The following is a 26729-nucleotide window of genomic DNA, read 5'->3' on the forward strand; positions in this document are numbered from 1 at the left end:
AATTCCTAAAATACATGGCCTCAGGATGAATCTACATTTAACTCCAATAAATGTGTGCTCATTCATTCTAGATCTGTCTTCTGAATCAACTGAAACATTAATATTTTGACTCTGACAGACTTCAGATATTTGAAGACAGTCAATACTTGCTCCTTTAGTATTTTGTCCCCTATATATATATCAGCAGTTTTTTCCAACAGTTCTCAGATGAGAAGATTTTCAGTGCTCTACCCATCCTGAAAGCTCCCCTCAAGACGTATCCTGGTATATTAATGCCTCTGTAAAGACTGTCCAGAATTGCCTACTATGTTTTCAGGTGTGTTTGCAATTATCTGTGTACACTGGAACTATTGACATAGACATGACTTTTTACTTGATAACTCAAGAAACATCCTATCAATGTATGTAACCATATCTGTGCATTTATTTGGCCAGCATGGCATGGGTAATGCTCGGTTTTGGAGAGGTATGTCATAAAATGAAGGTCATACCTCTTATATGTGTGTGTCTGTGTGTGTTTGTGCGCACATGTGTATGAAGCGCCATCATTTCTAGAAAGTAACTTGAAAATATATTTTAAGAGAAATAAAAATAGTTTTAACTTTTTACCAAGTAACATCATTCCTAATAATTAATTTTATAGAGATAATTTTTTGAAAGATTTTTAAAATTTATTAATGAGAGACACAGAGAGAGGCAGAGACAGAGGCAGAGGGAGAAGAAGCAGGCTTCCTGTGGGGAGCCTGATGCGGGACTCAATCCCAGGATCCCAGGGTCACGACCTGAGCCAAAGGCAGATGCTCAACTGCTGAGCCCCCAGGCGCCCCTGTAGAGATAATTTTTAACAAAGGAAAACCCCTCTGCAATAGCTCCAAGATCATTGTCTCTCCATTGATGAATTATATGTCTCATCCACGGTCCCTCCCTTGTTAGTCTGCCCACTACATTATTCTCAGACCTTTTTTTAAGTCCAAATTTAATCATTTCACTGTGCTGCTTCAAACCCTTCATGGTTCCCCATCAGTTGCAAAGCCACACCCCTGAACATGACTTCCAAGGCCTTTCCCAGTCTGGATCCTGCCCGTGTGTCCACCCCGGTCTTCTGCTCCACAGTTGTTCCTTCAGGCTTCAACCACACTGAATGGGTGGATCTCACACCTCTACCTGGGACTTTTCAGAGATGGCAGGAAGGAGATTTGGGGAGGGAGAGAAGGGGATAATAGTATCATCTGGAAGCTTCTCCTAACCATAGTGTCCTTCTTCTCCTTCTCAGAAATGTTCACATCCCCTCCCCAGAGGTGGGGACCCCTTGTTGAGTGCGACTGCAGTGAGAAGTTGTTGCTAATGGCCAGAAGTTGTCATGACCCCTAGTTAAAGTAAAGCAAACAGAGATGGGCAGCCCTACTTTCCCTCCCTGTAGGCTGTATAAATCCAAAGCTTCCCTCAGAATTCTGCACAAATACTACCTCTTCTCTGAAGTCCTCCTGCCTGTCTCCTATCATCAGGGATCCCGATATACATTATATTGATTTAAACTGTATCAAATGGACAGAAACTATATCAATCTCAATCAAATGGGCTATTATTTGATCTTCTTAGTACTAAGGGAACTCCATATGGTTGGTTGTACTCACATATCTATGAGCACACATGTCACTGGATTTAATCCTTGGTTTGTAAGTCCATCTCCTACTTAGACTGTTCCTCTGGAGTGTAGAAACTATGTTGTATCCCTGACAGCCAGCACTATTGCCTGACAGGTAGTAAGTGCTCTGTAAATGAGTAATGAATGAAATGACGTTTAGTAAAAAAACAATTAACCTAATTCTAAACAACAGAAGAATGATAGCCTTTTACAATCATCAAAAATAAGTTCAGTATTAAGAACATGAGCAAATATGAAATCATATGGCATAACAAGGTGAAAATATAAGAACATGGTTTATGCAAATAGACAAAATATGTAAAGAAACATGAATATGAGAAATGTTAGAATGAGTGGTGAGATTATGACTAATTTTAAAATCATATTTTTCTAACCTAATATTTTAAGAGAAATATACTTTTTAAGCTTTTGTTAAGTTTAGGTTGAAGAGAAATACATTTTTAAGCTTTTGTTAAGTTTAGGTTGAAGAGAAATACATTTTTAAGCTTTTGTTAGGTTTAGGTTGAGTGTGTGTCATACTATTTACTCACTGTGGAAGGCATAGAGTGTCTTAAATCTTTGCATCTCCTTACATTCTATCTAGCACATGTGTGCCATAGATGATCAATCACCATCTGTTAAATGGATGGAAAATTTAAATGCCCAAATGATATGTAAGGGAAGTAATAACCAGAAAATATTTTGTTAAGGGAATAAGGTGTGTCCACACCTGGAATTCCCATCTCCTAGAGTGTTGTCAGTATAGTTTCCATAGATGTCTGGGGCAGCTGAAGAATTGAGCTCCTGAGCTCTGGTTGTGAACACCATGAATCCTAAGCAAGGCCTCTTGGTACTTGGGTCTGAGCAGACAGTATGGTTCTAGAAAACACCATTGCTTCCGGTTCTCTTTTCTTTCTCACATCTTCTTTATCCCTCTATACCTGTTTTTCCCCTGTGAACAATGCATGAATTCAAAATGCAATGAAACCCAGTAGGAGCTACACTGAAAAGAGAAATGGGAGCTCTGTTCTGGCTAGGGTTTATTGCTTATTTGCCTTTGGACAGTGGCCTCTTGTAGGGATACAACCAAGAGAGACCGTCAGAGCTCATGGGTCCCAATGTGACGCTTTGACCTAATTAGTTTATTTTCACTGCTCTGTGAAAAGATCCTGGAGAAAAAAATAGACCTTTCCAGGTGTGAGCTATTACCCCGAAATAGCATTTCCCACCTGCGCTCCTCTGTGATCACCGTCCATTAGTAGATGTCAGAGGACACACTGTCTTCTATTCAAGACTCACAGGACTGGCAGACTTTTTTTTAAGAAAAGGAATGTGATATATTTTCATGGTAGAAAACTATTCACATCTAATCTGTAGGGGAAATATGAATAATTTATCTTGCAAATATTAAAATTTATATGTAGAATAGAAAAAAATAAATTTTAGACTAGCTAACTCTCCCATTCCTTTTAGTTTGCAGTATGTTTTGGAAAGCCAATGTTTCTTAGATACAAAGTAAGGAAGTGATCTCATTTTTATAGGAAATCGTATAAAGCATAATATAGTGGTGATTACAATAAATGAAAAACCTTATTTAAAAATTAAGTGTATATTCATACAACTTAGAACTAATCAAAACTCAGTTGGAATATTAATAATAATACATAACAATAATAATTATTATTATAAAAAAAAATTATTATTATATGATTTCTAAAGGGATCCAGACCACTAAGTTGAACTACATTTTCTTCTGGCATATATAGCCATTGTAGGAATGCGCAACCAGCCTCATTGCAGCCCATCTTCTCTGCTCTTTCCCCATTTTTCCTCTCAAAATGCATATGTCTAGTTGAGTATTTGGGCAATAGATGTGTTTTCTCAGCTCCCCGTGGAAAGTTGGCTGCACCATTAAGGTACCGTGCACCATATTAAGGAAAAGTAAGGTCCAGAATTTAGCACCTGCAGCCTTATGAGACCTGGTTGAATCAGATGAACATGTTAGGAAATTGGTCTAAGAGTAGAGTGGAAAGGGTGAAATGTTGACAAAATCAATTACAGTAGGACTACAGACTTGAGAATTAGAGCGCCTGAAACCAAAAGAGGCGCGCAAACAGTAAGAGAAGGGAAGGCCATAAAACTTAAATATACTTTTGAGATTGATAAACTACTGTTACTATGTATATATATATATATGTGTGTGTGTGTGTGTGTGTGTGTGTGTATAAAGAGAATACATTATTTCCAGTAAAAATTGGCCTTCATTGTTGTTGACAAGCTTAAGGAGAATATGAGGGAAAAGACAAAGTAGAAAGGAAACACAGGAGAGAGTAGACAAATACTGTTGTTGTAGATTTGAACATATACCATGATTATGGGTTGAAGGGTAATCTGTCAATAAAATAATTATGATATGCAGTTAAGAAACAGTAATAGGTAAATAAAATAATCAGGTATGTTATATAAATATAATAGTTAAAATACATTTGATTAATTGGAGCTGGCCTATATGTCATTTGTAGACTCGTAGCAAGAGAAATCTCAGTGTATGGGCTCAGGTGTTGAGCTATGCAAGGAAGAGTTTTCTGTATTTTTCTCTAGCTGCATCTAATTTGTATTCTGGGCCCCAGTTCCATCAAGTGGCAGAAACTCAATCTCAATCAGCCCAAACTGACTCTCCTCCAGGACTATGTCTACAAAATGCCAGGTGGGGGGCCATCTGGTCCTCGGTGTCATCAACTCTCCCTGCCGGCACCCATGGAGACTTCCTCCTGTCTGTCTGGTCTGTGGTCCCTGGTCCCTGCAGGTGGCCAATGCAGCCTCCTTGTCCTCATTGCAAGGACGCATGAGGCCTGCAGGCTCTCTGTGCTTTTCTCACTGGAGGAATCTTGCTTCTCCCGTACTGCTCTAGGCTACAGAAAACTCTGTGAGCTGCTCTCAGCCCACATGCCTGTCAGATCTTGTTTTTAGAGAGCCTCAATTCATCTGAAATTTTTGTTGTTTTCTCCCAACACTGGGGCTTGTTCTGTGGGCATCAGTAAAGCAAGCACTCTCTCCGAATGATATCACAAACATTGAGATCCTTCTTTTTTGCTTCTCGTTTTCTTTCTCTTCCTAGCCTTGGAAATTTTGCTGAGGAGAAAGCTGAGATACGAAGAACAACTTCTTTTACTCACTCTGCATTCTTCTAAATCTTTTGGACTTTGAAACTGAAAATCTAATACTAAATCTTATTTCTAATGTAGGTAACTACTTGATGCAATGAGCATGAGACATTCTAACCATCTGAGTCAGGGGAAGAGGCCTAAGACTAAGAAAGACCACAAACAGGAGTCACATTGCTAATGTAATAATGCACTCACCTCCTAGAGATGATTTTCAAGTAATCGGATAAAATTAATTAAACCTATATTATGTATTTGCCTGTATGGTAATGGACAATATAGCGATGTATTATTATTTTACCTATTTCCATATCAGATACTGAATTATACAGCAAACATATTTCTAGATTTGAAACTTGTTTTCTTGTAACAACCATTGGAAACCAACTGAAGCTATCACATTAGAATGCAGCTCTATGTAGTCAGATTCTGAATGGCTAAGCAAACGTGATCCAACTTTATCTCATAATAAATTTTTGAGTGCCTTTGGGAATGCGTGCCTCTTAGATGATGCTGCCTAAAAATCACTTCTCTGACTTGAAGAATTAGAAATTGAAGAGCAGAGATTCTGGATTGTGACATAATGAAAGTCTAGAAGGTTTGGCTTTCATTTTCCCCCTAGAAGGTAAAGTACATGCTTTGGAAACCAGATGAGCGGCTGCCATGCTCGGCAAGTTATTAGGAAACTGAAGAGACTCAATAGAGGAGCAGCCCACCTCCAAACAAAGGTGTCTGTAGGAAACCTCATTTTCTCCAGGAAACAGTTTTGGATGTGTGGCCGCCTGTGATCAAGTGCTTAATTTAATATCCAGAATCTCACCTCATAGATAAAAGGATCATTGAGAAAAATTCAATCTCCAGATGTTATCAGAAGTTGGTCACAGTGATAGAACAATTTTGTGATGCTTTCCTGGAACATCTTATACTCATTGGCAAGATTCTTGAAGTCATTTAATAATGATGTATCTACTTTATTCAGCCTCAAATGGAATCGTATTATATAGGTCAATTTAAATGATGTTTTCCAAACATTAAGGCAGTATTCAGTTAGATGGAGAAGGAAACGGAGAGATGGGTGGACATAGATATTTAGGTTATCTAGACCTTCAGGAAGGCATTTATAGGCGCGAAGGTCCGTTTGTTTTTATTGTTTCTATTGTGACTACTTCATGATCATAATAGTAATAAAGTCATATAACGTGCATAACGAGAATTCCTGCAGTCCAGGTAAATCTAAAATGATTCAAAATCATAAGGTCGTGCATTAAAAAACATATCGTGAGAGTGGGAAGTGGTCTGCCAAGATATCTCTCTCTGCTTTAATTCTTGTGGCACCAAATAAATCAGATTTTATTGTATACATTCAACCTGACTCATAGCTTGTTTTTATTCATTTGCAATTCATATGCATTTATACATATATAGTTATTGAAATTATAAGCCATGCTATATTGTTTTAAACAGCTTTTTTTTCCACAACATTCATGCACTCCTCAATTCACAGTATTTATCAATCTTCTTATTTATTCCAGAATCTCTGTTCTAGAAACTTTGATCTTGTTCAGGGTGGCTGGATCTTAGTTCAAGAAGGGCAGTAGTGAATAGTCATGCCTGATGTTTCTTTGCTCCATAGCTGAGCTATCAGACTGAGAGAATCAAGCTCTGACTTTATGAAAAAAGGAGACATTATATTTTGAAAGAGATCGAACTTTGAATCGCATTGTAGGGGGAATTAGGGTACACTGTGCTGCAAAAAAATAGGTTGCAGGCTCCATGTTTAAGGAAATAATTGAAATAGATTTTTTTCCCCAGGATCTAGAGCCTACCAATTAGAATAGAGTTTAAATTGGTTTTGAGTCAAAGGATCTTCTCTTAACATTTTATTTGTCTTGAAATATTTAATCAAAATAGTAGTGTTAGAGAGAATAATTGAGTTCCAGCACAGAGGCTTCTTGTCTCTGTAAAAAGCATTAATCGAAAACTCTAAGAAGTACTTTGCCTCCCATTCTCCAGAATCAGTTAAATCATTTATTCACCACCACTAAATACGCAGTATTAACTGAATCCTTATTCTGTGTCGTTCGGGGGTTAGGCCTGGGAAGAGAGTAGACTGAAATGACAGGGCCTCTTCTTCAGAGTTTATCATTTCAAAAATTACATGTGCACCTGTGTTTCACAAACAACCTCTCTCCTGAAATTATACCATAAAAATCTACCTGCATCGTTGGTTCATTTGGCATTTTCTAGATCACAGACGTTTAGGGGAATACAAAACTGGTAGTGAGATTTGAATGTACTTCGTGCCTAAGTAGCCTCTTCCACGCTCTCCTTACAGCTGCCTTACCAAGGAGTGCGTGTGTGCGAGTCCGTGTGCTTGTATTTACCTCTTAGAAACTCTGCTCAAACCAGAAGCTAGGAAGTCATAAATAACATTCACAATTCAAACTATTTTAAATATAATCCAATCTTTGAAGATTCAGAAGACACAGAGGGTTTTGTAGTGATGCCTTCATCATCATGAAACATTATTTTTCAATCTCCCATAGATACGCTGATATTAGACAGCGATGAATCACATTCCGTATATGATCAAATAAACCCTACCAGATTGCAACGGAATTCTAGGATTCCGTGAATTGTGTTTACTTTTAGTATAGAATTGTACTAATCAAGACCCAATAAAGAAAAAGACATTCTTGAGTTAGCTCTGTGATCTCAGCTCTCCTTAAAGAATTGTTGAAAACAAATATTGTATTTTATATTCATGTTCCAGGAAACGAAGAGTAACAGGAATAAAATATGATTTAATCTTTGACTTTTAGATGAGTTTGTTTACAAAATTAAAACAGATGGCTAATGTTTTCAGATGAAGGATGATGAACAGTTTTCAAGAATGCAGGAATTTATTTTATTCATATAGATAGAAAGCAAGGTTTTCTTCAGTTGTTTTTTTTTTTTTTAAGTTTTTGAATTCTCTTTGCTGTTCAGAAATTGTCTGAGGGAATGAAGGGAGGTAATGAGATACTAACAAATTGTTTTAAAAGGAGAGTAGTTGACCAAAAATGTGTGCTTAGAATGTCTATATCTCTTTTTCATTTATTTCCCTGAGAGAGGCGCTTCCAGAACTCTGGTGTATAACCAGCTCCCTCCTGAACCTCTGACACCCTTAATTGTGCTTATATACGCCTCCTTCTGCAATGAGCCCATAGATAATTTCTGAATCCCAGGGTCTCTGATCTTGGTGAGCTTTTGTGTATTCTTGGTTTTATCTCTCTGGGACTGTTCCTCATTGAAGATATCTTCCATTATTCTATCCGTGCAAAAAAAGAAAAAAAATCTTTAATATCACGGGTTGTTTTTCTATAAGCAAGTAACCAAAAGGCCCAAATTTTGAGGGTACCCTTTTCTGGGTTTTCAACAATCCTTCAGTTGAGTTGAGAAGCAGTAAGAACCCTTTTGCTGTTGATTCCATTTCCAGTTACCCGCACTGATGGCTACATGAAAATAAAATAATACAAGAGCACCTTATGTAACATGACAAACAGCAATTTCATGGAAGACAAAGTAAATCAAACCAATTGCCTGGCTTTGGAAAGACAAAACCAGGTAATACGGTAATGGATAATCTATGGATATTTTGAAATCGAACCATGTTCTGTAGAACCAGAGGGACCTGCGTTTTAGTTCTGAGTCTTTTCTTGCCAGTTTCGTGAAATTGTGGAAGTTATGTAACTTCTCTGTTACAGAATTTGTTTCACCAATATGAGGAAAATATGCTTAAAAGTTGTTAAGAGAATCAGTATGAAATTTGTGAGAGATGTATGAGTACATCACACAGTAGGACAATTCTATTCATTCTATTCATTTTGTTCTTCAGGAGATAGGTCTTCGGTTTGGGGCCTCATTTATCAAAGTCAGGGATGAATTTTACGACTGGGAATGAATGGCAGGGTGGGCTTCGTTTACTTTTTCTTTATGTAAAGAATGAGTATAAGATGTACAAAAGTCTATAAAATATTAAATGGCTTGTAAAATAAAGGAGTATCTAACAGGCATCCAGAGAAAATGACACAGAAACTTTTCTTTTTGTGCAACATATAATTAACCTGTAGAAGATTTTTCTACACCTAGTCAGACAACAACTAATTGCAGAGTGAGTTCAACAAATAGCTAGATATGGAACTAAAATTGATTAAGGGAACTATCATCGTGCTTCGGGGAGTAAGCGTACCAGAAAATAGTGTATGTGCTCGAGATTTATGGTCACCATGCTCTGCCCAGGGCTGTAAATTTCTTTCTGGCACGTTGGCTCTTGTTGTGGGTCTGTGTGACCTGCCGGCAAGTTGGCAGCCAGCTGGTATCCAAGAGAAGTGTCCTGAGGCTCCACCTCTTGGCCTATCCTTCCCCCCGGTTGCCTGACACACAAGGAAGCCCATTCAGAACAAGGCCCGCTCCTTGGTTAAAAGTACCACAGACGCTAGCGTGTAGTTCCTTCCTCTTGTAACAAGAACCGCGTCACCACCACCAATCTACAGAAGACGTTCAGAGGTTCCAGCATCTGGGGGACACGACGTGCAGCCCACAAAGAGAAGCTTCTATGGACGGTGCTATGTGGGGCCTCCCTAAGAACTGGAAACCTGAAGGAAGCATTATGGTCTGGGATCTCAAGCTTATAGGCTTGCAGTGTGTGGGCCCGGAACAGCTGGCACATACGTCGTGTGTGTCCAGCATGGCAATCGCGAAGGTGGGCTGTGAAGGCCTCTAGGCAGGCTCCGGCCCGTGACTGCAGGCCCCCTGTGCAACCTGCTGCTACCCTAAGTTTGCGGATTTGGGTTTGCAGCTCTTCATGTGAAACTGCCTTCCTTTAATTGAGAAGGAAAATAATAAGTAGAGACTTCAGAGAATTTCATAAAACACAACATGCCACGCACAAGCAAGTGGGAACCTAAAAGTCAGCAGAGTGAAAAGAGAAAATAGCAAATCCTTTTTGAAGCAACATGTAATTAACCTATTGAACATTGTGATTTACATAGTTGGATAGCAATTAATTGCTGGGTGTCTTTAACATAACACACACCAAGTGATTTTTATAGACACCCGTCTAGGAGGCTACAGACCGACACTTGCGAGGACACAGAATGGCTTTGTGGCTGGTTCCGGCGCACGCTCTCCGCACGGCCGGCCGGTGACGTTGGCCACGTGCGCCCAGCCTTTCCAGCTCTTGCTTCAGACCAAACTCAGGCAAAAGCAACCAAGCTATTTGCATTTTTACTTAGAAGAAGAAACGTAAGATCTAGGGATGTTCTCAGGATCATTAATTGGCCACCTCCCTTTCTTTCGCTCTAGGGGAGAGCAGATGTGTAACGGTGGGCGGGGACGTGTGTGCATGGTGTGTGCATGTGTGTGCACATGTGTATGCATGTTGCGCGCGTGTGTGTGTGTGTGTGTGTGCGTGCCACACCATCACTTCCAGGTATTTGCGGGCCAGGCTCTTAGTTGTGGAAAACCGGGGTGCTGGCGGCTTGCTCCCTCTGGGTGCCTGGGGGCCTGACCCTGTCCCCCATCGGGGCCTGCACCTGCCGCCTCGCTGGAGCCTGGTGCTCCCTCTGGGCGCCCGGGGGCCCGACCCTGTCCCCCGTCGGGGCCTGCACCTGCCGCCTCGCTGGAGCCCGGTGCTCCCTCTGGGCGCCCGGGGCCCGACCGCGTCCCCCACTGGGGCCTGCACCTGCCGCCTTGCTGGAGCCTAGTGCTCCCTCTGGGCACCCAGGGGCCCAACCTTGTCCCCTGCCGGGGCCTGCACCTGCCGCCTCGCTGGAGCCTGGTGCTCCCTCTGGGTGCCCGGGGCTGACCGCGTCCCCCGCTGGGGCCTGCACCTGCCGCCTCGCTGGAGCCTGGTGCTCCCTCTAGGTGCCTGGGGCTCGACCTCGTCCCCCACCAGGGCCTGCACCTGCCGCCCGCGGGGCACTCACCCCAGCCTGCAGCGCCCTCCGGGTTCATGGGTCGCTGCTGCTTCCTTTTGTGCCCCGTATCCTCCGGTTTTCCGACCGGAGTGCTTTTGGCATCCTTGGGGGGGGACAGTTGATCGTGCGACAACACAGATTACTACAGAATCTCTAGCTTCCTGGCCCGCAGCGTCCCCGACATGCCCCAGCCGTTTCCAGACCCCGGTGGCACCGCTGTGTTCCTGTTCAAGGTCTGCTCCTGAGCTTCGCTTGCCTCCTGCCTTCATTCCTTGTTCTTCTGCTTCCTGGGCTGGGGCGTCTTCCCTTCCTGTCTTCATAGCCCAACTTACGAGGCCTTCGGGAAATTATCTTCATCCCTAGTTCAAAGAGATGTCGCCTTCCTCCTGAATTCTCGAGGCAGTTGATAATCTGGAGCACCTGCCACCTGCCAGCAGCCTTGTCACTTGGCTTTATATGTGTTTTTCTCCGGTTAACGTCGTGCTTCCCTGTTCATAGTGAGTAGTATTGAAACTGAGTTCACAGAGGTCCCCCCTACCCCCTTTTTCCCTCTTCCTCCTACCAGAGAGCAAGTCAGAGGTGAAATCTAAATTCTCTAGTCTTATTGGACCTTGCGTATTCACCTGTTTCTATCCTAAGTACAAAGCACCTTTTATTCATTTTCTTGAAGGCAGCATATTGACTTAGCTATTGCCTGGACTTGTCATTCATTCCTTATCTCGGGTACAAGACCGGGAGCTCCTTAAAGTCAAGGCATCCCTTTTATCCTCTTATTCACTGAGGACCCTGAGCAGAGTACACTGGGGTCTCAAATAGATCTCAAAAAATATTTGCTGTGAAAATTTGGATTCTGAAAAAAATGACTACTGTATTCCAATTTTAAGTGCTCATTTTAAAACCTAGAGCAGTTCAGAGAGTCAAAATCTAGAATATCAGCATGTTGGTGGGGGATGGGGGTGATTGGGTGAGAATAGCTTAAAGATTAAAACCAAGGAAATTTAATGAGATTATCTTCAGATTTTCAAACAAATATATAACAATGTCATACTATAAAACCAACATAAAATGCCAGGAAATTTTTGATATTTTGAGGATGTTAAGGGGTAATGATTCAGAGCACATTAAGAAGGGCAATTGCACAATTCCCATTACCATCAATGAAACTCATATGGTAAAATTCACACATACTTCGGCAAAAGCATGACCTCAACTGTCATTGGACATGTTACTTTTCATGGTGTGTGATTTTCTTCTCTAATTTGAGGCAATTTAATTTTCTGCCCACTTCACAAAGAAATGTCAGGCTGAATGACTAGAGCATTGATGTTGAACAGCTCTCTTCACACATTGTATTTACAGTAAAATTGATTCTGTTATCCTTGATACCACCAAATAAAGGCCAAAGCTGCAATATACTTTATTATATACTCGCTTTGAAAATTAGGAGTTTGGACACAAATTACAGACATACAATGTCTTGGTAAAAATGTGAAATTTTAAAAACAAATTTTACTAAACAAATGAGAAAAGCCATTATTGAAAACCAATAATGTATTATTTGCATTCTCCAAAATTTCAGGATGAATTATAGATTGGAAAAGATTCAATACTTGGATTATGTGCTCATTTTAAATTTTATAGATCAGGGGCTTTGGGTGGCTTGGTAGGAGGAGCATGAGACACCTCACCTTGGGGTCATGAGTTTCAGCCCCATGTTGGGGGAAGAGATTATTTACTTACTTAGTTAATTAATTAAGATTGAAAACAGAATAATGGTTAAAAGGGAACAGTGTCTGGAACCAGACTGTTCACACACTGGTTCTACCATTTACCAGCTCTATCATTTTATGTGAGTTACATAACATTGCTGGACCTCAGTTTCCTTATTGATTAATGGAGAGTAATAGAAATCCTACCTCAGAAGATTGTCATGGAGTTAAAATAATAAGTTTAAATCACTTTTAAGGGCAGCCCAGGTGGCTCAGCGGTTTAGCGCTGCCTTCAGCCCAGGGCATGATCCTGAAGACCCGGGATCGAGTCCTGCAACGGGCTCCCTAAGTAGGCCCTGCTTCTCCATCTATGTCTCCGCCTCTCTCTCTATGTCTCTCATGAATAAGTAAATAAAATCTTAAAAATAAATAAATAAATAAATAAATAAATAAATAAATAAATAATAAATCACTTTTAAGAGTGCTTAACAATGGTGATATACAATAAAGATACATTATTGACATTAACATATTATTAATATGATAGATACTCTTTTGGAAAAAAACATGAAACAAGCCAGTTCTCATGCTGGTTTTATTATTAGGCTGTTTCAAAATATATTTGCTCTGATTAGTCTATCTTACTGTGTATTAAGGAAGAGGAATAATGTAACACCTGTGTTTTAATAATTGTTCTAGATGATTCTTAATTCATAAATATCAATAAATAACCAATAATAGGACTTACTAACTCACATGAAGTTTTTTTATCTACTTCCTCCTTTATTCCAACAGAGTGGTTCAATCTAGCTGGTCAGGACAGGAGGGACCATTTCATGCCGGATTCCTCATCTTTATTACCTAACGCTGGCTCGGCACATAGTATGTACTCAATGAATATTAATTTAATCCAATCTTTCTCAAAATAAGTATTCCACTTAATTTTTACATTTCTCCATCTAGCTAATGAATCCATCCTTAACCATGCCCTAGGGCCTTGATCTTTTGTCTTTTCCACCTGAGGAGGAGTTGGAGCTCCCTCATCTCCTCCTGTATAGGGTTTCCAGTCTACCCTAATGTCTGCCTCCTCAAACTTCCTGCAGTCAGATTCAGTGCAATAGAATTTAGAGCTACATTGATTTAGTTGCACGTTGAATTTGACTCTTCAACTGGATCATATGCAACCTAGGGGCAGAGATGAATTTGATATGTCTTTTTAACACCGCACAGTTGGTCCTCAAAATGGATTCCTAACTGATAACTACCAGCACTCACACTAGGATTTCTTCCCTGCCAAATTAATCACTCTACTTGAATTATTTGCTTTTTGTTCCAGTGTTGGGGTGTAATTATTTCAATGTCAATGGAAGGAAGATTGTAATGTTGCATATTGTCTGTCACATACATATAAAGTCGGGAGATTGGGGCAGGATTCTAGCTTCTGACTCAGGGACACTGAATGAGTACTTATTTTCTATAGGTATACTCAACATGCCAACTGGAGACTAAGTCAGTTGGCCCCAGATATGGCCTCTATGGTTATGGGGTTGGGGGATGACAGAGCAAATGACTTGGAATATGCTGAGTCTAACACAGCTACTAGCCAGTTATAGAGACCATTAAGTGTCTATGAATATAATTTCACTTGCTATTTTAATGTATTTTGCATTTCTGAAAAGTTAGTACACTAGTTCTAATTCTCTAAAGAATCACTTAAAGAGGGACACCTGAGTGGCTCAGTGATTAAGCGTCTGCCTTTGTCTCAGAGCGTGATCCTGGGATCCGGGATCTGGGATCCGGGATCCAGGATCCAGCCCCACATCAGGCTCCCTGCAGGGAGCCTGCTTCTCCCTCTGCCTGTGTCTCTGCGTTTTTCTCTGTGTCTGTCATGAATAAATAAATAAATCTTTTAAAAAAAAAAAAGAATCACTTAAAGAGATTCAAAGTTTTAGTGCAGTCAAATAATGTAGGTTTTATTATATAAATTATAACCAAATATTTTATAAGTAACAGATCACATTAATTGAAGGAGACACTATTTTATCCCCATTTTATCTAGATGAAGAAATTGAAATTCCAGGAGGATGGCACAGTATAGAAATGCATGAGCCAGGATTCAAACCTAGGAAGTTCGACCTGACAGGCCTCATTCATAACTATTGCATCGCACTGCTGGTGGCCCCAGGGATTGTATAAACAGAGTCTCTGACACCCATTTCCTTTCTGAGAGCCTGTTTGCATCATCATCATTTTCCTGGTTTCCTTAAAGGCAAGGATGGACAATGTAGCCTACATCTGGCCAACAGGATTAGCAGAAATGCTTTCTGGGTCTTTAATGGTCTCCTTTGGGGAGGAAAACAGAAAGATGTGTTAAAAGAGGCCCATTTCCCCCCTAATATTGATATGTGAGGATGTGATGCTTAGAGCTTTTGTAGCCATTTTAGCCTACTGAAAAAAAAGTCAAAAGAATTACAGAAGAAACTATTTAAAGGCATATTTTCAAGTTCTAGACAAGACCCTATACCTCATTTTATAGGAGTTTTTTTTTTTTTTTTTTTTTTTTTTTTTTTTTTTTTACTATGGGAACAATAATCTTTATTGCTTAGTCTACTTTTTGTTGGGTATTATTACCTGATCTCAAAACCTCCTAGTAGTTAACAATATAAATTTCTAAAACTTATTAAACTCTTAGATCTTGTCATAAAATAGACATTTTGCTTCTTCTAATCAGCAAAATTAGTATTCCCATCTAAATAGAAGCATCCTTTAAGTTTTCTTATACCTGTGATTGTAAGACTGGGTTTTCTCACATAATATTATATGTTATATATACTATTCTTGGCCAGACATGAAATAAATACAAAAATTCTATTTTTTCAAGTTCAGTTTTTACTAATTATTAGATTAGATCACCACTTTGATTCATGAATTACTAGTTTTGACAAATGTCTAAATTGCATTGGCAGATTTAACAAAGAAAATCTTAATTTTAAAAATGTGTATCCATTTGAATTATTTGACTTTTAATATCATATAATAATCAGATAAATGCAAGTACATTTGCATTTTATTCCCTTTTTTATATTTGAATTGAACTGATACTTGTATTAATATATCAAAATCTGTCATGTAGATTTCACCAGCCCCCTTTCACCTAAACAGTCATACATGAGGAAATATAAATCATTCCTCCAAATTAAAAAATCTAGTTTTCAAACACCATATACTTGCCTACATTGTCCTACTGGCTTTTTCCTCATCAGATTGAAGATAAGAATTAACGACCATTTAAGGAGATTTTTAGATTCAATGTAAGACACTGTAATATGTTTCCAGTTTGTTTTATTCTTTGTTTTGCTTTAATAAAACAGAGCACTTTTAACATTGGAAAAATACCCTTTGTATAAAGCTAAGAGTTTTAATTTCATTGTGATAAGCTAGGATATAAAGACTTAGATTTCTGTACATTAATAGAAACAAATGCATAATTTCTCAACCATTAAGATAAGAATCTCGTTCCTTTGGGAGAAGGCAGCAACAACAAAAAGATTTTAGATAAGCCTGCCGTTTGCTCTATAATTTACCTGCAGTGCTTTGACAAGTGTGACGTCAAAGTACATAACACTACAGCTTGCTGAGCCTATTTCAGATTTCATTCTGTAACGAGAAACTGCCAGCTTCAGCCTTTTGTGAATAAAACCATTGAGCAACACTCAAGAGATTTAGATAAATCACTACAGTCAGCCTCTGTAATAAAAAATTTTGAAAAAAAAATCCAAATTAGTAATAATTCCTACAGTGAGACATCATATAATGTCCTCTGAAGAGCCTATTGCGTGTATTATTTAAATAGGTGTGTTTGACTCAAAGAAAAGTACCCATTCTCCATCTAAGTGCATCATGGGATTCGGTAAAAGGTGATTCGAATGCTTGGGGAGAGTGTGGTGCGTAAGGAAAGGGGATGGACTAACAAAGGCAAAAGCAGCAACAGAAGGGGGATTAGGTCCCCATAGTGCTGAAAAGCCCTTTGGGGATTTGTGGGAAGGGCACTCAGCAGTGATGCACGTACGCAAATTGGAATTCTTTATCCGCCGCAGTGTGCAGTCCATCGTCTATGCCATATGACTTGAGTTAGAGGTATTGAGAGAAGAAACTAAGGAAATGTGATTTGGCTTAGAGAAAGTAGACAAACATCTAAAGTTGTAGGCTGTGGGCCGTGCTTGGGATAGAGCACATTTCCTTCCTCTCATATTTCCATAAGGGGATGAAACTTCTGACCCACTGCGCAGGAGAGAATAGTGTTAGAGTGAATGTTTCTAATACCTCTCCTACTTAGCTTTCCCTGATCGGGGAGATGGAAGGATGTACTTGTGGGTGGGAGATGCAGGAAGCGGATATCTGCTGGGCCGTGCCCCAAGGATCGGTGCAAATTCCTTTGACTAAATGTAAAAAGTAGTCCTCTGTAATTTTCACTCTTCCCTCTCTTCTCTCATTCTCTCTTTCCTTCTCTCCTTTGCTTCTTTCTCAAGCAAAGCATTACCCTCCCCTTTGCTTCCTGTCTGCCTGTGGCTCAGATGGAACTTTTCCATCGCAGTGGTCCATTTGGAGATTGAGGTAGGAGGCCTGAGTTTCCCATTGTTGCATGTACCGATAACAAAGCCAATACTGTATCTAGATGGTTATGTGGTGCTCTGTGTCTGCTCACAACTGGTTGGAATCTATAGGAGGAAACCAGTCAACTGCTTGGCTTCCTTTAATGTCCAATAAATTACTAGATCCTGGGGGAGCATCAGCTCTCAAGAAAAAAACATATTTAGAATTCCTCTGCAGACAGAGTGGGGAATTTGAATGGCAGACATTTTTGTTGTAGAAGAAAAAAGAAGTAAGTGCAGAAGTCAGAGATCAATTAAGAAGTAAGAAATCAATAAAGGTTTGTAACCTATTTAGATGTTTCTTATAAAAATTAAAATAATGTAAATAATAATAGGTATCATTGATTGAATATATTATTATAGGCCAGGAACTGTGCTATGTGCTATATACAATTATTATTTCAATTATTCCACACACCTTCAAACTACATGTTGACAAATTCCAGATTGACAAATTCCAGATTGACAAATTCCAGATTGACAAATTCCTGCTACTAAATAATGACTGCAGTCTTGCTGTAGGTTGGTAAAGCCCAAATGAGTGACATAAGAAGGTTTATACATAATAGCTCAACATAGGACTCAAATGATGTCACCTCCCTTTCCATGCCCATTTCAGACTTTGCTAATCAAGCACAACACAATCACAACCAATCAATCCGCATTGATCCAGAGAGATGAAATCTCTTCACCATTCTGATGCTAACACAATCCCAGAAGGGTCTAAATTCTTGATTTGCTATGCTTATATGTCACTTAAAATTCTAGAAATCTCAGTAGCTCAGAAGAGTTTTCTAAATAGCAAATCACAGACCAAGCCCACATCCACTGATAAATCAAGAGAGTCATCTTTAGTACTTTTTTCTGTTTCGTGAGCTGTTTGGTTAGTATTTTTGTCTGTGATTATCCAAACTATAACAGAAGTCAATAAACGATGTTTCATGGATAAAAGGTTTTTTAATTTGATTACTCTCTTCTTATCTAAGAGCTCATTTTATAGACAAGAGGTAAGAAAACTGCGAAAATAGAACAGACCGTAAAATCTATTAAACTAACATTTTAAAATGGAAGGGTTTTTGAGTGTAGTGACTTAGAACGGAAGCTTCATTGTCAAATAGCTCTGGGTTCAATTCCTGACTCTGTCACTGTATTTCCTTGTGCAAGTTACTTAACACTTCTACTCCTTGACTTGTTCATTTGTAAAATGGAGTTAATCAGTAATACTCACTGCAATGGCTTGATGGAAAGATTGAATGAGATAAGGTATCTGAAAGTACTTAGACCTATGCACATATACACCATTATTTTTATCTATTATTGTATATTAATAACAAAAGACAGAGATGCTGGAGTGCATGGCCTTCAAACCATGCTCCTCATGGAGAAAATTGGCATGGATTTGGCTATAATATTTCACTTGAACAATGAGTAACATGGGGCTTTCTGGTTTAAAATAACTGATATAATGAAAGAATATTCCTGGGGCACCGTGTTAAGCATGTGACTCTTGATTTCGCCTGAGGTAGTGGTCTTAGGGTTGTGGGGTCAAGCCCTGCTTCTCTCTCTGTCCCTTCACCTCTCCCTCTGCTCACACATTCTCTCTCTCTCAAATAAATACATGAATCTTAAAAAAAAAATAAATAAATAAAAAGGAAAGATATTCCTCTGTAAGTAACGACTAAGTGGGTGATACTGGTCAATCTACCTAACTTCTCCGAAACCCATTTCTATTAAATAATGACATCAGTTTGGATGATCTTTAATAGTCTGTACAACTCTCAAGATCCATTTTTAGTTGGTATTAATTATTTAACATTGATTTAACACTTTATACTTTGTGCTTATCTTTTTTTTTAACGATATTAATACCTTTATGTCAATATAGTGGCTAGAGAAATTCAACTGTTTCTGTTTTCCTGGCTTACTTTTCCCTCTAGGAATATCACAAAAATTAAATGCAATTTCATTTCTATGAAACTGACTCTTGTTTCATGGTTACTATAAACTGTTTAGCTACACATTTGAAATTATAGTCATGTTAGCAACATGTGTAAAGTAGCACGGTAAGAATAGATGTAGGGTAGTATTCCACCTTTTGGAATGTGTTAAAAACTATATAAAGCATCAAAGAGAGAAGATGCCAAAGCATTTGATCTCATTAAAATTTCATGAAAAATGTTTGAGCTTTTGCTTATGTGCAATTTCATATGGAAAGAATCCATATTATTTACCAGGTTCTCAAGTTGTCGTTGACCCAAAAAATCAGAAACTTTCTATTACCTCTCATCTGTTTCCTATCCATTCTCACCTGACTTGTGCTCTTTATCTTCCAGTATGTCCCTCCATATTTTGCAAATGACAAACAGGAGGATAGAAGTAGGAATTGCAGCCCCTTTACTCTATCTCAGAGTAAGGTAATGCATTTCTTAAAGGAGGGTACAATATTCATGCTTTCATTAAATGATTATTGAGCATTACATTGGTGAGGATTCTTCATTCCAAGTAACAAAGCTGAAGAGGGCTTTTTTAAGTAAAAGAAGGAAGTTCAAAAAAGGATATTGGGTGATTCATGGAACAGTTGAGAAGTTGAGGGAACCAAGCATTGGCCTAGGCAGCCAAAATTATACCCGAAACTGTACCTGAGAATTAATCTAATAAAGAAAGGGCAGCTGAGAGAAGAGAATGTCCCCTGCATTTGTGCACTGACTCTCCAGGCTGTGTTCTTTGTGGACACCCCTGCAAGGAGGACCCCAGCTCATGAATCTGGGACCAAGACCCAAGGGAAGCTGTGGAAGCAAATATTTAACATTTCTGCCTTCTGTAAATCAGACAATCTTTGGTATCAACCAAGACTCATTAGATGAGAGAGTTCCCACAACCTAAAAATGGACTCATATGCTGGATGGGCAAAATGAACAAATGTGTTGTTGAGTTGTTGATTCTATGTCCATCTTAACCACACAGTGTGTGTCAGCTCCAAAGAAAATGAAAATGAGTAATTCACATTCTTTGTTTTCAAGAGGAACAGAGGCTAAGTAGGGTAATGTTAAATGAAAATTTGAAATTCTGTAGTAGGAGGTACGGTAACATAAAACATAAGAGGATGAAAATATATACCAGAATTATTTGAAAACTGTCTACTTATTAACTTTAAGTGAAGATAATTGAAACAAACATTCTTCCTATGTAGAAAATCCTTGGATTTTCTTTTTCTTTTTTTCTTTCTTTCTTTTTTTTTTTTTAATTTTATGTATTTATTCATGAGAGACACAGAGAGAGAGGCAGAGACACAGGCAGAGGGAGAAGCAGGTTCCCTGTGGGGAGCCCGATGTGGGACTCCATCCCAGGACTCCAGGATCATCACCTGAGCCAAAGGTGACTCTTCCTCAGTTTGTATCTAGAAAAGTATCATCATCATCATCATCATCATCATCATCATCATCATCATCATGTATTATCACTACCTCCTAACTCCTACTGTCTGCAAAACAAAGTTTCCAATAGGAGCCAATTAAAATGGAAGTCAGAGCACTAGTCTCAGAACCTTCCAGTGGCTCTAGATCTCTGCCAGGAAAAACAAAACAAAACGAAAACATAACCAAGTATTCAGATTGTCCTAAAAAGTCCTACAAGTGCCAGCCTGTCCCCTCCACCACTACTGCTCTGGCCACTTCCTTCTGCATCACCTGCACTCTGACCACACTTGCTTCCCAGCTATTCTTCCAGCAGAGGAGGTGTATTCCTGCCTAGGGTGCTTAATCTTAATTTGCTTGTTCTATCTGCCTAAAATATTCTTCCACAAACTATATACCATGTTCCTTCACCTCCTCTGGTCTTTACTCAGTCATACCTTGTTGGCGAACCCTTTTCTGATCATTCTATTTAAAATTTCAATGTCTGCTCCCACATCCATCATAACATTCTCCATCCCTTCCTTGCTTTATATTTTTCCATAGCAGTTATCACTATCTAGTGTTTTATATCTTTATTTTATGTATCATTTATATCCCTCCTTCCCTAAAATATAAGCTCCATCTTAGCAAGGAGTTTTAGCTCTCTAGTTAGTGCCATATCCACAGTGTGTAAAAACAGTAAATTCCTGGCATATGGTAAACATTCTATAAATTTTTGTCAAATTATTGATTGAATAAAAACCCCATTAAAGGATAAAAACACATGGAGGATTCTTTTTCTTTTATTTGCCTTACCTTTTCTTCTTGTGCCTCACAACTTATTTTCCTAATAATATAATTTTAGAATCTATTACTTCAACATCCTATTTTCGTCCTCATTCTTGTGAATACACAGTCCAGGAATCTTCCTTCTCCCCCAAATAAATGCCAACATAAAGACACTTTTCTTGTCCTCTAAATATTGGAGAGAAAAGAACAAGGAAATAGCACAATTAATAACCTGAGACTGCATCTTCTACTTGCTGCTTTTTCAATGCTTTCTTCCTTTTGCTTCTCTCTGCTAATGAGTCTCACCTTAGAATTTAAACTAGGTGGAAACGTAAATGCTCCCAATTAGGAGGGAAAGTTTCCCTTGCTTGGAAACTTGGGAAGAAGGGAATTCTTTTCCTAAGTGTGTCCTACCTAGGTCACCAACCTCCTCCATAACTAAGCATAACATTATTATCTTTATGTAGATTTAGTGGAGCTCCCTTTAGAGGTTTTTATTAAATGAGCACTATAGATAAGGCGCTCTTTAGGAGCTTTCAAAGCTGTAGTGTAATTTCATTCAAAAAAACAATGTTAGAGACCTAAATTATTAACCCTACATTACAGTTTAGAAAACTGAAACTGGGCCGAAATAGGCAATGTGCCCAAACTCAGCAGTCTAGAGAGGACCTTGTATCCAAACTCATGTTGGCCTGACTCCAATAGTGGTTCTCTTTCCATTTCCCTATATCCTGATTACAGAATTCTTCATGCATCCTGTCTCCTCTTTCATCATTCCAGTTTTATTCTCAGCCCCCTAAGGCTTTTAGCAAGTGACTAAAGAACTTAAGAGGATTTGTTTCATCGCCAAAACCATTTTTATTTATTTATTTTTTAACATTTGAAATTTGAGTCTAGAATATAAACCATAGAAACATTACCCATTTCGAACACGTGTCAGGAGGTAAAAACAAGCTAAAAACAGCCTGTTTTAGGAAGTTATCAGAGACATTTACATACTGATGCTGATTATATTTTACAGGCTAGGGAGAAACTAGGGACAGGCCGAAGCCTCAAATTAGGCTGATTGCTTCTTCAAAGAAAGACCATTTTCTTTCAATCTAAACAAAAAGAAGCGCATAGAAGACAAAAAGATTTAAGAGGCTTGACACTCTTCTTTACAAATTCAACCAAGATAAGTAATTCTTTTTCTTATAGACTATTAGAAAAATGAATACCTTCCCAGATAGTTAAGAGCGTGCTTTCTTTCTTTCGTTCTTTCTTTTTTCTGCCTTGAAGTATAACTTGGACAAAAGGGAAAATGTGTCCCTTGTTTCTACTTAATGCTTTATTGTCAAACCTACTGTGTGATTTTTATTCTGCTGTCACCCAGCACCTTCCGTGTTCCTGGATGCCAAAATCCTCTGGAGACAATGTGCTGCTTAAAGGCATCCTTGGTGGTGGTCATGGTGTCATTAGCACCTTCTGCCCCAGGCACCCCAGCTGAAGGAACTGGCCATCCTAGCCCCCAGCTCCTGCAATGATTTGTACCTGTTGACAGGATAGCAGCTAATTAGCCTGGGTGGCTTGTCAAGGCTGCCACTGAGGTCGCTCTGCTTCTGTCCTCTTTGTGAAAAATATCTACAAAAAGCAGGCAAGTTTTCACTAGGGTTCTTAGAGAAAATTATAATTACTTTTTTTTTTTTTCAGTTTGACAAAACACTCCTTCCATCACTACCATGTCTTCACTACCAAGAGGCTGGGTACAAATGATATTTCAGATATTTTGCCCCCGTCTCGTTTCAGTTGAAGACCCCACAGACTCCGACATCACTGCCCAGTTCAAACCTACATGGCTCTGCTTTTAGTTTCCTTTTCATTCATGTTATTCTCTTCACCATGCGTATGGTTTTAGGCTGCTAAATATTTGAGTTGCTATTTGAAATTATATAATTGACAGAGGCTTCTACTGTCAGAATTTTCTAAGAGGTGCAGGATGCTTTTTCAAAGAAGACTATAAATATGTATGTAGATTAATGGAAATTGTGTTATTTTTGCAACATATAATGCTATTTTTGTTTAAAAAAAACAGATTTCTGCCCTCATTTAATTCTGCTTTTGTCACCTTTCTAAAATCATAATCTGCCCACTCCTGTACTTGTAGTTTTCCATTGCATATCTAACAAATCAGTGGGTATGCTTAGTAAATTCAAGAAATTTTAAAATACGCTCGAGAAAGTTGGATCCTTACATGAGTCCGTCTTTAAAAATAACCAAAAAGACAATCATGTTCATCAATCTGAATGGGAATTAAGTCACTTAGTTATAAGAAATGTCGGAAATAAAACCCTAAGTTTACATTATTTTCACAGTCCCATAGGATGTGTAAGATTTTTGGTATCGGTTGCTCTCTTCATAAGTAATTTCATTGTCATTTCCTTAGTGCACTTCCAAATGTATTGTCCAAAACATCCCAAGGAAAATCATGGAATTTTGTTGTTATTGTTAGTATGCAGTGGTCTGAAGAGTTAAAGCCTTCAACAGATACTCAATATTTGATATTTGAAGTAACATCCTATAAATAAGATTATTAAACCTGAGAAAATTAATGCAAATAGAGTAGTATCATCCTTTTAAAAGAAGAAAGTCCGATATAAATACTCACCACTCTACTCTTTTATTTAAATTCTAGATTCTGGGATTCATGCAGCTTTGCCTTGTTGAGATTAAATTTGCAGGTAACTGAGCATTTTAAAGAGTGAAGACCATAACTATAAAGGGTCTCTGGCCAGGAAGAAGTATTACTATTTCTAATAATGTTCTTTTAATAGAGTAATACTTTTAAGTATATAAACCCCTAGAATGCTTTTGAAGATATACCATTATAGAAAATGTACACACTCTCTGCCATGAACCCTTTCTCTTGTTGGCTGAAATAATCATCTCGCTTGTTACTTTATCCTGTATTAAGTGATAATAATCCCTATTTTATCACAGAAGGTATAACCCCTTGCTAAGAAAAGAAATAAAACAAGAATGTGACTACTAGAAAGGCACCAGAGATGAAGAAATAAACTTTTCAAAGAGGAACCATAAAACAAAACCACATCACTATATCAGTTGTCATATTTTCAGTGGAATACACAAATATCAGATACCAAATATCAAAACAAACAACTGAGAGCACTAGTTTCTTGCTCTGCTTTAATCCTCTTTTTCATTTATTTATTTACCTAGGCTTACTTTCATCTTCGGATCAAGCCAAGACAGGCATGCGGCTACTAGTAACAAATCACCAAATATCAAAGCCTAGCGCAACAAAAACTAATTTATGCTCTTGTGAAATCCGAGGGAGACTGATGAAGGCCACGTATAACTCACTAGTGTGTTCTGTTAACTACTTTTTTTCATGTAATCTTTCTCTCACACAGGCTAAGATAATTAAATCGTGACTTAAACTTTGGCATGTGTATTGTACCTTCAAGAGAGAGGAATTATGGTTTCCCCCTTCAACTTTGCTGTTATAATTTGGAAGAATATAATAAGTAGATCTCTCTAAGTTCATGCATTCGGTGCTCTTCTTGTGCTCTCCTTTAAAGCTATGCTAGGAAGTCTGACTTTTTACATTTGTAATCCATAAACTCAGACAAAAGTGTATAAACAAATTAAGCTTTTATTTTCATTTTACACATCACTTTGTATTATAAAGTATTGCATGTGATACAGTGTGTTGAGCAGAATTCTCCTATATGTTTGAGTCACTTACTCACATTTTGCTGTGACCTAGTCTACGGGGAAAGACGCACGCTTAATTGAATCGCCTCATCTGTGTAGTTAAAATCATTCAGCTCTTAGTCTTCTCTTTTTACCGTTGGGTTGTTTGTAAATTGTAGATTGAATTTACTCGTAGCCACAGTATTTTATAGGCAGAAAGAAATAAAGGAGGCATCTTTGGTACTTTATATCTTTTACCATTTGTATCCTGGTTTATCAAAATTGAAGGTAACACTGCACGTTATATTACTTTTAGACAAGGACTGCTGGTCATGAGTTGGGCTTTTTAGCACACAAGCAAAATCTTAGCATATAGAAAACAATTCCAGTACATTCTGGAAGGATTAGAATTGAGGTTTATATTTTTCAGGAGTATACTCTGACTGAATGCATTGGATAAGGCAAACATTTCTCTTCTTTCTCTTGTAGTTGAGACTCTTTCTTTCAAGAAGAGCGTGTACCAAGCTACCCCATAGTACCTGATGGAGCTGCCTGGTTGTCCCTTAGCTGTCAATTAGACTATACTGGTGTATCAAATTAGGTTGTCAGGGGTCCTGCCTCTGGCTGAGTCCATTCTTGCAAGCTAGTTAGATAGTTTGATTTGGTTCTTGGTTCAAGGTTATAAAACATTTATTTCCAGAGAACCAAACCAAAGTATGGCTAATTATTTGTCACATGCATTTTTTTTAATCTCGTCCATTCATTTATTCTTCAGATGTGATATAAATAGTACACAATGCCTGCCTTTAGGAGACTTAAAGCTTGAGGTTAAAGAAGCAAGTCCAGGTTGAAATTGAAATAGCTCTTTAAACTGTAGTGTAGAAAAAGGATTGATTTGTTTGCTGAGGTGGAGGGAGAATTGGGCCTTGCTTTTAGTGTTTGCATCACTGCCTACCAAATCACCACAAAATTAGCAACTTCAAGCAACAGCCATTCGTTATCTCACAGTTCTCTAGGTCAGAAGTCTGAGTCCGACTGGGTCTTACAAGGCTCAAATCAAGATGTCAGCAAAGTTCAGGTCTTATCTAGAGGCTCCAGGGAAGAATCTACTTCCCATTCATCCAGGTTGTTGGCAGAACCCAGTTCTTCGGGGCTAGAGGTTCCTGGTGTCATTGGTGTCTCTGGGCAGAGGGCCACCGTCTTCTCTTAGAGGTCACCCCCCACCCACCTTTCTCTTGGCCCCTCTCCACTCTATCGTAAAAGCCAGCAATGGCACTTGGAGCCCTTGTGCTTCAAATGTCTCCAACATTTCCTTCTACTACCAGCCAAAGAAAATTTGTTGCTTTTTAAGGGTTCACATGATTAGATTAAGGCTGTTTAGATAATCTGCTTTAAAATTAATTGATTAGTAATCTCAATTGCAATTGCAAAATCCCTTTTGCCATGTAAGGTAACATAATCACTGGAGTAACACCAGGGGCAAAGGTCATGGGGGGGGGTCATTATGGAATTTTGCACTCTACACTTAAGGGAAGTCTTTTTTTTTTTACAGAGCTAATGTTGAACCCCAGCATTTTGGAGCGAAAGGCCAGAGACAATAGAGCATTAAAGTTTAGGTCATTTTGTGAAGGAAGTTGGGAAAGTCCAATGTGGTTGTATCAAAACAAGCAAGAGATACTCAGCTTGGATTCTTATAGGGAAATATTATGCAATTTCATCGATTTT

General features: G+C 38.6%; 1 protein-coding gene and 1 long non-coding RNA gene across 5 annotated transcripts in view; both read left to right on the forward strand.

Annotated features, from left to right (window-relative positions):
* KCND2 (potassium voltage-gated channel subfamily D member 2) overlaps positions 1-26729 on the forward strand; it is a 476309-nt gene that overhangs the window by 176605 nt on the left and 272975 nt on the right. The gene's annotated exons all lie outside the window — the stretch shown is intronic.
* LOC119876981 lies at positions 106-24814 on the forward strand. The gene is made up of 4 exons (XR_005369811.1): positions 106-316; positions 13274-13360; positions 23983-24028; positions 24528-24814. It is a non-coding gene; the product is annotated as an uncharacterized LOC119876981 (long non-coding RNA).

The sequence above is a fragment of the Canis lupus genome, chromosome 14, assembly GCF_011100685.1.
Source record: "Canis lupus familiaris isolate Mischka breed German Shepherd chromosome 14, alternate assembly UU_Cfam_GSD_1.0, whole genome shotgun sequence".
Classification (NCBI taxonomy): Eukaryota; Metazoa; Chordata; class Mammalia; order Carnivora; family Canidae; genus Canis; species Canis lupus.